Source organism: Hylaeus anthracinus, unplaced genomic scaffold (assembly GCF_026225885.1).
Source record: "Hylaeus anthracinus isolate JK02 unplaced genomic scaffold, UHH_iyHylAnth1.0_haploid 4, whole genome shotgun sequence".
NCBI lineage: Eukaryota > Metazoa > Arthropoda > Insecta > Hymenoptera > Colletidae > Hylaeus > Hylaeus anthracinus.
Window position 1 is genome coordinate 4,022,273 of NW_026535289.1, and position 11,240 is coordinate 4,033,512.

Genomic DNA, 11,240 nt, shown 5'->3' on the forward strand with positions numbered 1-11,240 from the left:
CAATGAAGGAATGGCAGCTTGCTTGCTCCGAATATCATGCCACTTGAGGATAACTGAAGAAAGACATTTAAATCAAGACAGGTCACGGATGGGCTTGGAATTCTATTAAATCACTTTATGAAACGGTAAGTACTGATTTGACATCAAAGTCTACACTTCTCTAAGCACCGTATCATTTAGAGATGATTCTAGAAAGACGTTAAGGCTCAGAGGGTTCCCATGCGGGCTGAAAACTCTAGAAAACTGACCGATGATGCTATAGGCATAAAGATGTCACTGGATAGTCTGTACTTATTAAAAGCCCATTTAAGTTAAATATGCCTGTAGCAGAATATTATTACCAACATCTTAGCCCTTTCATATCTGAATTATTTTCTTCTCTCGTACTAATGTAATTTAATTTTCAGGGTTAACTTGAATTAAAATTAGTATGGAAAAAAGTTCTAATGGTGTAGTTGAAGAAGAAAACTGGCCTTTCTTCATGCGCAGAAATAAGAATAATAAACGATAGTGTCGGCGATGTATGAGTCCTACTAAATTTTGTGGCCTCAATTATGGACGCCAGGTCTGAAAGGGTTAGACATCCTAAGAACTCGAACCACGGAAAGAAACAGAAAGTATGCAAGTACCAAAATCAACACTTGTCTAAAGGAAGACCTTAACAAAGATCTATACCAAGAAAAACCTCGAACGACACAGTATACGTGAAAAAGACATCTCGTTTGAATACTATTGATCATCGAGGGATAGTCGTTGCGTCAACCATCGAGACCACAGATCTGGTCACAAATCTCTTGAACTCCGCGCCCAGGGTATCTCCGTTTGTCCACACTCGTGTGGTCGTATCTTGGCCCCTCTACGATTGGAGCTTTCCAGTTTGGTGGTCACCGCTGGTATCGAATCTCTGGCTGCGGGAAGCAGCCAGTCCGGAGGGCGTCAACAACGATAGGTTTATCGAGCGGCGAACTGCCTTATCGTGAGAATAACGAAAAAAAGGACGCCAGCCAGGAAAGAGGAACCAAGAACAAGCTGATTAGACGTGCATGAGAAGTATTACCATTTTTTCTTTTATTAGTAACAGATAAATGGTTTAGACCATCGCTGGTCTACAAGCTCTTGTACCATGTTCAATATATGTGTGTGTGTGTACACACAATACCTGCAAATTTAATATATTTATTACATAATTTGAGGTATACGAGAGTCAAAGTGTTACTCAGCCAGAAGTATTACCATGGTATGAAGATCATGTCATTGAAGGATTAAAGAAATAAACAAATTGGAAATTATAGTGGATAAGCGAACATAATTAAAGTGGATAATTCAAACTGCAACCTTTATCGGACAAGTGCCACATAAAAGTTGTTCAAGTTTTATTCACAATTCAGAGATTGTATCAACATAAGAAGTTTTTCTTTCTCCATAATGGCACACGCTTACGAATCGCCTTCCGTTACACCAATTCGATATCGATTGCTTCTTATAACCTAGTTCAACGCTGTCCACTCATCGTCCGGTGAAACCTGTATTCGTCGTTTCTAAATAAGACCCAGACTACTTTTAATCTCGGTTTTAATGAACGTATTTCGATGCACAGTCCGCGAAAAGCCAGATGCGGCCGGGTCATCTCTGAATAATCGATCGCCGCTCGAAACCAGTCGGAATTTATAACCCGACGATCTCTCTTCGTCTCAATATACTTGTATCATCGTGCAATATGGTAATATCGATTCACCATAAAACAGAGGACTGCTCCATCGCGGCGAAATACCGCGAAAATAACTCACTGCGTTCCGTTTAACTCTCCGCAGATCGTCGCGATAAAATAACCCATAAAATTCAACTACCTGTCGCATTCACGCGAAAAAAAAGAACAAAAGCAAAACGGTATAAACAAACAAAAAGAACAATAAAAAAAAAGTTACGTGACACGCGTGCCGCGTACACGAGAGTCGATAGAACACGTTGAAGCCGAGTTGTACCGTACACAAGGTGTCCTGTCAATCGTGGCGTGGTTGTTTGAAGGCGATTATACGAGGAAGAGAGAATCGAATAGAAATTGTGTAATTAATTCAAAAATTCCTACCTAGATCTTTATTTAACTAATCAGTCAAGTATCCAGTGACATCAACTTTCCCATAAACACTTTGCCAAAGTGAAAGTCAAAAAATTAATCTAAAAGATTAATCATTCCTTGTCCTTCCATCGATTGATCATTTGTTACATCATGATGAATAGATGCTAGTACTAGATAATCTTACCAATCCAATTGGAACCATTTGCACCAAGTACCGAGATCCTTATTGTAGTTTCTCTTAGGAATTAACACAATATTGTGAAACGTTCACAAAAAAATATTGGAAAAATTATCCAAAGTATTCCTCACTAATTAGCTATTATGTTTCTCGTTATCTAAATATATTCAACAAATAAGATAAACATGTATAAGTCCCAGCAACTAAAATTCGTGTAAACCAGACATATTCATCCCCACACTTAACGCGTCTGGCACCAATCCAAGAGGTACATTTCCTATTATATACCTATTCGTATTCTCAGTTCGCTACAATGTCATCGAGACCAGATCACTCGCGAATCAGGCTCTACAGAGAGAATACGTCATCGAGTTCATCCATCAGTCCGGAACCCTCGTTGGCGAGGCTCAGTGCACGCGATATCGCGCCAACCGTCGTCCCCCTCACGCCCATGGATCGTCGATCGATGGATCCGCGTCGCAGAAACAATGGTTCGCTGCAGCTATCGTCCTCTGGCGTCGCCGTCCAGAATCCGATTTCTCGGTGCACGGACCACGGCCATTCCGCTAATTAATGTTTACGATTTCCATTAGCGCGACGCGACCGCAGTCGCTTTGACTTCCTGCGAGGGGAAACGTGGGCCTTCTATGCGCATGTACACCATTGTGTACTTCTACGTGCAGACGCGACGCATCCCGCATCGCTCTCGCGACAACCAATGACGTTGTTACGGGGCTGCGTTAACGATGAAGGAACTGGGAATCCAGAAATCGTCGATTCGTTTCGTTAATAATATGAATCGCGAAACTAAACGATTGCGGAGGCGACGTTCAATCTATGAATGATTTTCGTTGTAGAAAATACATCATGAGACTCATTAGACACTTTTTACGTGTATTTCGAGTTTTTCACATGGCAGAGAGAGATATTCTTATGAATTACAGGGGAGTTCGCAATTTAACACATTTTTGACAAAGAAACTTGGAGTAAATTGATCGATTGAACATGGTTATTTTATTTTGGATTTAAGAATGTTTTATATGGAGTCAGATTTATTTGATAAGACCGGGGTAGATTACAATTAGCTGAAAAGTAGTGTCGCGTATTCTAGTAACCATTTTGAAGGATTAAAGCCATCTACAAAATGGCCAATAGTCTATACCACAAATGAGGAACTTGCAGTTTTTTGGTTGCAAAGACGTCAACCGACATTGGAGAGTAAATAGTAAAATTGTAATGAATCTGGTTCCTGTTTACGGGCTGCATCGTATACTTAGTAAGTCAATTCAGTTGCTTCTGAATCATAAATTCAGAACGGTGACTAAGGTATTTATCGCAATATACGCGAGGATATCCGGTTAAAAATTGACCGAAAGTTCACTTTACTTTATGTCATATGAATTGGAGCGCGGTGTGGGTGTGATAAAAATGAATATATTATCATTTTAAAAAAGTATGCAATTAATGTTCCTGCAAATAGAATACAACGTTTTTGCTCCTGCAATAATTTAGGAACTAATTATGCGCGCACGTGTATTTAGATTAAAAATATTTGCACGATATCGACTGAGTGTTCAATTTTGGAAATTAACTTGTAATTTTAATCATATCACATAACGTTCATATTAAAAACAGAGTATCTTAATTACATATATTAATAAATTCCAATAAACTCAGAATGGTTATCTCAATTTAATTATATTAATTCATTAATTCATACAATGTCTTGCTTGCAACAACAAATACTCGGCATTTATTTTTTATTCAGAAAGTTTAACAGAATAAATTTTCTTTAAGAAATTATCAATTACAATAAGCATTGCGAAATATACCATTCCAGAATGTATAATTGTATACGATGTACTTTATATCATAATTAAGATAATTTGACCTGAGGATCTCTCGAAATTATTGATCGAATATCGCAGGAGTGACGATGAATTCATTCAACGAAACCGGAAGATCATCGACCTTCCGCAGCGATTTCGAATCTGTGCACGCGACGACGGCGGACGCGACTTGATTTACTTGCGCTGGCAATTACGTCAATTGCGGCATAGGGTGTTGTAAAATCGGTAGGGGGCCAGTGCGATATTCTACAGCGCCGTACTCGAATATCCCAGACAAGCAAACGAAATTTATAGTCCACGTTAATCGCATTGTATACCTTAAGCCTACGTTGAAACACATTATTAAGAGAAACGCGATCATTCAATGCCTTGTACACGATGCGTTGAAAGAAATGTAGTTATGACACTTGTACATCACTATTACACGCTTAAATGATTGTTGACTAAAGTCAACAGATATACTATAGTCAACAGATAAACTCAATTTAAATTTTTATATATTCTACATTTAGTGTTTTGAATTATGACAAAAATGAAAAAATGTAAACATATTAGTATTTATACGTAAACTTAATCATGCATGATGTAATCCTGTATCCAATATAAAATGCTCCTATGATAGCAATAACTATCTTAATTTGATTTATCACTGAAGAGTAGACGTGGTTTCTGATGGCGCATTATTCATTCGAATAAAGAACTATCGATAATCTATATATTGATTTATTTATTTATACCTTGACGCTGCACTTGCCGATGCCCGTATGCGACAGTACATGACGTAGTAATGTCTGCTCCTCCCTATAGCTTTCTCGTGGTTGCAAACCCTATATTTGCATGTCAGACGGTTGATTGATTAAATCAGTTCACGTGTACATCTCTGCACGTTTCTTCTTTAAAATACAATATTTCCCATAAGGTTTTCACAAGAAAGTATGTTGAACATAATTTCATATTTTTCAATGTTTAAGAAATATTTCTTTATGTCGTGTACCATTATCGCTCCTTCTAATAAATTCGTCTTTTGTCAACTAGATTATTTTCTTACCCTGACACAGTATTTGTCTCCTGAAGAGGAACTACATAACAAGGTAAAAAACATTCGATGCGATGGTTTGTTAAAAAACAAGCGTTTCGCGAGTAACGCACATTTTGTAAATACGTTCAGTTCATGCCCGCCGTTCAAAGTGGAACGTTTCGTAAATACCATCACTGTCGTCGTTCCCGAAAAGCACTTTAAAAAACCAATAACACCAGCGTCAAAGAATTAAAAGCTCCGACCAAACGGAACAACCGGCCATCCATGTTTGAACAGGTCCGGCGCACGGCGGGCGCTTTGAAAAACCGACGATCGATCATAATAAGGGACGAAATTTATGGGCACGTGATAAATTGGAATATTTACAGCGCTATCGGCATTAATAAATAACAAAATCGTCGAACGGTGACCATTCGGATACACAAAAGGCCAGACCAGCGTGAAGTATTATTTATAAATATCGAACGAACAATTTGCTCGCGTCCCTGAAGCGATAATTTCGCGAGCCAGATAAACGTGCTTCATTGTGCATGGATTTATAACTATCGTGTTCATATAATTTTTTTAATCGAACGTATAAGCGAAGCGAACCATCCTCACTTTTCAAGTAGAATTGTTTGTCGAATAAAAATTAGTGCAAAATAATTTAAGGTGCAGGAAATAATAAAGAAACAATAACGACTTATATTTGATACATGAGGAGGGTCATTAACGGAGTCATAGTTCGATATGTGACTCAAACATATGACGCGACATTTATTGCGTCGATAACGCAGAACGTTCTATCAATAAGCTAGTTTACACTGTTGCCAATGTAGAACATCCTGCTGATAAATCTTTTGATCAATTAGAGTTCTACATTGCCAAGTCCAACCTCATGCACTGTATTATCGACAGTGTACATCCTTTTCTAGATTTGTCTACGGGTATTAACCCTGAACATCTTCTACACTATAAACTGAAACTATCTCAAAGCTATATATACCATTATCACTGTCATTCCAAGCGTTCGAGACAACTCCAAGCTTCAAAATTTCATCCCTAATCTCTCGACTGAACGTTACACCGTGCCAAACGTATTTCGTGGTTCGAAGTTGAACGACCCCTGGTCCCTGTTGCATAACATTTAATGTCACCGCAATTACAGCGATTGGTATCACTTTATGCGAAGCAACGACGCTTCCTCGGCCATGCTTCGCACGATTTTCCTCCACGCAATTTCGGTCTCGTTAAGACAGCCTAAGTCTCGCTTATATCGCCGTGGCCCGCCTTATGTGCGGGCATCCGCAATTTCTGGACACCTTGTGTATGCAAATTCGCGTCACATGTCTAGCGCAGTTCAACGACCGAAGATGCAACGACGCGGCGTCGCGTACAGGGCATCATGAAGCACAATGCAGTGCAATTTTCACCGAACGCGCAACAACGCCAGGTGCACACGATTGCAGAAAATATCCTTCGAACGTTACCACTCGCGGAACGAATTCCCTTCCGGGACACCGCGGCGAACTTACGCCGAAGCAAACGTTTGCTAGTAGATAGCACAGATTTTGTTCAATGAAAATCAAAGGTGATCGGCCTGACAGGTGATGTGAATATGAGTTATTGCGTATTAGGTGACAGGGGTTTATGAATGTAATTAATGCGAGGAATAAAGAACACGTCATTGGAGGGTCATCGAGATTTTGTAAATATGACGTTAAACACTTAATTATAATATACTTCTTTTTTCACTGTTTACATTTAAGAAGCATTGTAAATATTTTGAGAAGGGAGTAGATTTATTTTTCCCCATTCTACTTTCACTCTTAACTTTATCATTCGTTCGCTGTGACATTAAATAGATTAACAGTTTACAGAAACAGTCGAAACATCGCTAGTAAATTGCTTGTTAGCGAGACTAAATAGTTACCTTCAGTTATTTGTATACAGTGCAATGTGTATCTAAGTATTAATCATTAGAAATATATGTCTATAGTATCAGAGTTAGATCATGATTTTCTAATTTTCCTCGTTTTCACGGCATAAATATCTAATTTATACAAGCAGAATGTCTTTAAAAGTATCTACTAATATCTTTGAAACATCAACAAATACTTGAGGAAAAGAATAGTTTTAATGCCATTATTAGTTTACTCCAAAAAATTTCTAAATAATACCTTCTTTTTGAGTCACAATCTAGCCGTGAAAATTTGAATTGTTATTTCATCATAAACGTTACTATTAGCACATTGTTGACCGGTTACGAGTAAACTCGTGTTTGCACTTGCATTATCTACATATTTCAATTTATGAAACCCAGGGCGATGTACAAAAATTGTATAGTTTCGTAAGAGATATGTATGTAAAATATTTCATTTCAATTCATTGTGTTGGTAAAATATAAATAAAGTATATTGGAGTTTATTTAGAATGTTTTAATTTCACATTCAATTACGAAATATTAATAGCCGATGACACGAAGTCGCTTCTGTGTAAAATTGCCGGTCAACAATGTGTTAACAACACTACTATACTATTACAGACATAAATATAGCACTCCAATGACGATAGTTTTATTATATTCGTAATGGAGTCTCGTCTTTCGCGCACGAGGTTTATCGAGGGTAACGATGTTTGCAAAATCCGCGTCGATGGAATCATGGCAGGGGGTTGGAATCGTCCAAGGAAAATGGCGCGGATATTTCGTGTATTTGGGGTGAAAACTGCACCCCAGGATCACTTAGACGAGGGATGGATTTTTTTCTTCGTTCGTCCAATCGGCACACCATAGGAGAAAGATGGCGTTCGCCATAATTTATGCACCCCACCTTCGCGTGCGTGATTTTTGTTGGGGCCGTTCGCCTACTCGTCGCGTGGAAAAGCGGACAGATGCTGCGCCACCGAAACTTTCCAAATGTCGAGTCGCTTCAAATGACACACGGGTTGAAAACAGAGAAATAATTATAATGGGAAAGAAGTTTGAAACAGAAATTTCGATATAATCACTTTTAATTCATATCTTACGTTCGAAAGTAAAATATGAACCTCCTGAAATATTATGTTGATCCATAAACGCTCTACAAAGTCGATGAAATATAATTTGATGGCGAATGCGAGAACAAATTAAGATGGTGTCCAAGCAAGACTTAGCTTCTTGAAGCATAAGAAATAATTTGTGTGGCAAAAATGTGGTCTCTTCCAGAGTTAACATTTTACAAAATATATAATAAAAGAAACGAAGATGAAAACAGAAAGCAGGAGTTGAGAATTGAACATGAATCTAAATAAACCTAGCATTCCTGTCTCAACATAATTTAAATAGTATGAAAACGCACTGGTTAATATTTCAGATAAAATGAATGGTCCAATATTAAGTTTTTTCTTTCCAGTAATTGATGTAATTAACAGACATCGGTCTGTACAGTAATGTAACTTTCAAAATAATTTCTTGACAATAATTATATTTATTTTCCCAATCTAAATTGAATTTTATTTCTTAGTACCCATAATTAAATTTACTCAAATTATGCCATAAAATAAATTACGTTTGGCTTTTTCCCATAGCGAAGAAATCCAAGCTGCCAGCCAGATAAACCAGAACCACTCCAACTTTGAAGGAAAGTAAAAAATGCAGCAAAGCCTGATAAAAAGAAACGCGGAGTGGTTGCTGCTCGACTCGGTAAATTCTTTATCATATCTTCAAGATAAAGTAGAATCTCGAGAGAGGGTCTAGGTCAGTGGTGTTCAACCTTAAACTTGTCGCACTAGCATTTTCGTTAGCTTCAAAATTCCTATGTGACGCGATCGTAAAATACCAGTTGAGCAATAAATATATGGCATCTTTCACGATCAAAAGAATTTTCCCGACTTCACATCAGTTAAGAGTAACAAGATAAATTACATTTATACTGAAATTAGATTTGGAATGTGGCAATGCTTCGTCAATTCGTTGGAACATATTTGTTTTAACGCTTCTCTAAATAATTATATGTAATTTTACATATTCGAATGATTAATTGAATTTTTATAACCTACATTTGGGGACAGCATACACAATAATTTATGAATATGCACAAAGTGAATGTATTCGATTTGGGTAATAAAAAAATTATTGCTTTGTAGTGGAATGAATTTAATATACTTTCTAACAATTAGCTAAAATTATTTGGGATAAGTAGTTAATTATTAAGACTAAAGTAACATTTGGAACACTATGATAAATCTGAACAGTTGATATAATTTGAATAATTGTAATTGCATAAATGATTACATAAATAAATAATTTTTATAACGTCTAACTTGAAGTTGATATTTCTACAAAATGAATATGATAAACTTGAATACATAGAGTCGAAGGTAATAAAAAATTGATACCCTCTTCAATTTTAGATTCAGCTATGAAATAGGGCGATACGGTTGTCGCGTATTCGTACCATTTGATGCAAGTTATCACACGTTTTGTAAACTCTGGCAATCGGTTTGCACGGTCGGAATTTCCAATGCGCGGGAAAGAGTGATACGGTCGATTGAGTCACTTTACAGAGAACGAAATTTTTCGAAACCAAACAGATTTTCACAGAACTTTCACAGTTCAAAAACGACTGGAAAATCGCCAAAATTCAGCCGCTACCACGCTTTTACGTCGCGCAATGAAATATATGTGAAAGCACATCTGGGTAAATTGCTGAAAAAAATATGGAACCTCGATCAAGAGCAATGAAAATCAAGCAATATAAAAAAAAAAAACAATGATCTTTTGTCATTACGGCATTAAAAAATATAAATATCATGGCGTACCTGGCCTTTATAAACTAAACATGGTTTATTTAATCGATAAACGTTCCGGCTTTTAAGTTAGGCCTTCTTCGGAACAGTCGCATTAGGTATTTATTGATATCTAGCGATAAAAAAAAAATATATATACATGTCGAATTGGGTAACCTCCTCCTTTTCGAAGTCGGTTAATAAAAGTGAAAATATTTGCGACTTTCTATCAATTAGGATATAAATACTTTAATGTGTATAAGTTTAGTAATTTTAGATGTAAAAAAATGTTCACATTCTTTTAGAAAAAATAATATACAATTCAGTACATATAATAGATAAAAATTCTTGTAAGCCATAGTACACCAACAACAATTATTCAAACAGTTGCAACGAATAAAAGGGATGAGTTTTTTAAAAAGTTACAATTTTTCAACAAATGTGAATTTAACAAGGTCTACCCATTCACGGAAAAGAAGTCCAGTCACAAAATATACACAAACTCGAAATAATAAATTTAATTTGAGACAATCTACTTGTTTACAAAATTCATTACATAATGTAGCCTAAAGACGAGAGAAAAAAACACGAACAATAGTTGCGAATATGAAAATAAAAGAAATATCTCCGATGTCACGAGGAAGTGAAATAAAAATAAAATAAAAATAAACACGACCATAAAGTACAAATAAAAATATACTCCATTAAACACTTTGCTAATTACATTGCCAATGATCCATTCATAAACGTCAGGGCTTGCGAGATGGTTCCCAGAAAACAAGCCTAAAGCAATCACCGACGGAGACTTCAATGGAGGGACGCGCATAGAAAAGCGCGGGAAAGTCGTGGAACCTCACCCCTCGTGCAAATATCCATCTGGAGCCCATAAACGAATACAATTTGTCGAGGTAGCGGTACATGGCTCAACCGTGAAAAATATCATCGTCGTCGAACGCATGCTAATTCGACGACCAGTATCCTCTGCGAAATGTCTTATCTCCATAGGGGTTGGTGACGCCAGCGGAAGAAAAAAAGACACGGAGACAGGCAGCTATTCGGGGGTGGCGTCGAAGGAGGGACGCCTAATAATCACCCTTGTAACGTGCCCCATTCGCTTCTCGAAGACAGTTGGGCTCTCTATTTAATCTCGAGGTGACAAATGGCCGTGGCACTGATTCGGTGAGTCAAACATAATCCCGTCACCGCATGCAAACATCGATCGGGACCAATATCGGCCCTGGTCTATCGACGACCCCTACCCGAAACGAGCAGACCAGATACAAGCAGACCGAGGACCTGGGAGGTAGGATTCTCGTCCGTTTGAACTACGTACCTAATCGATGGGAGCGT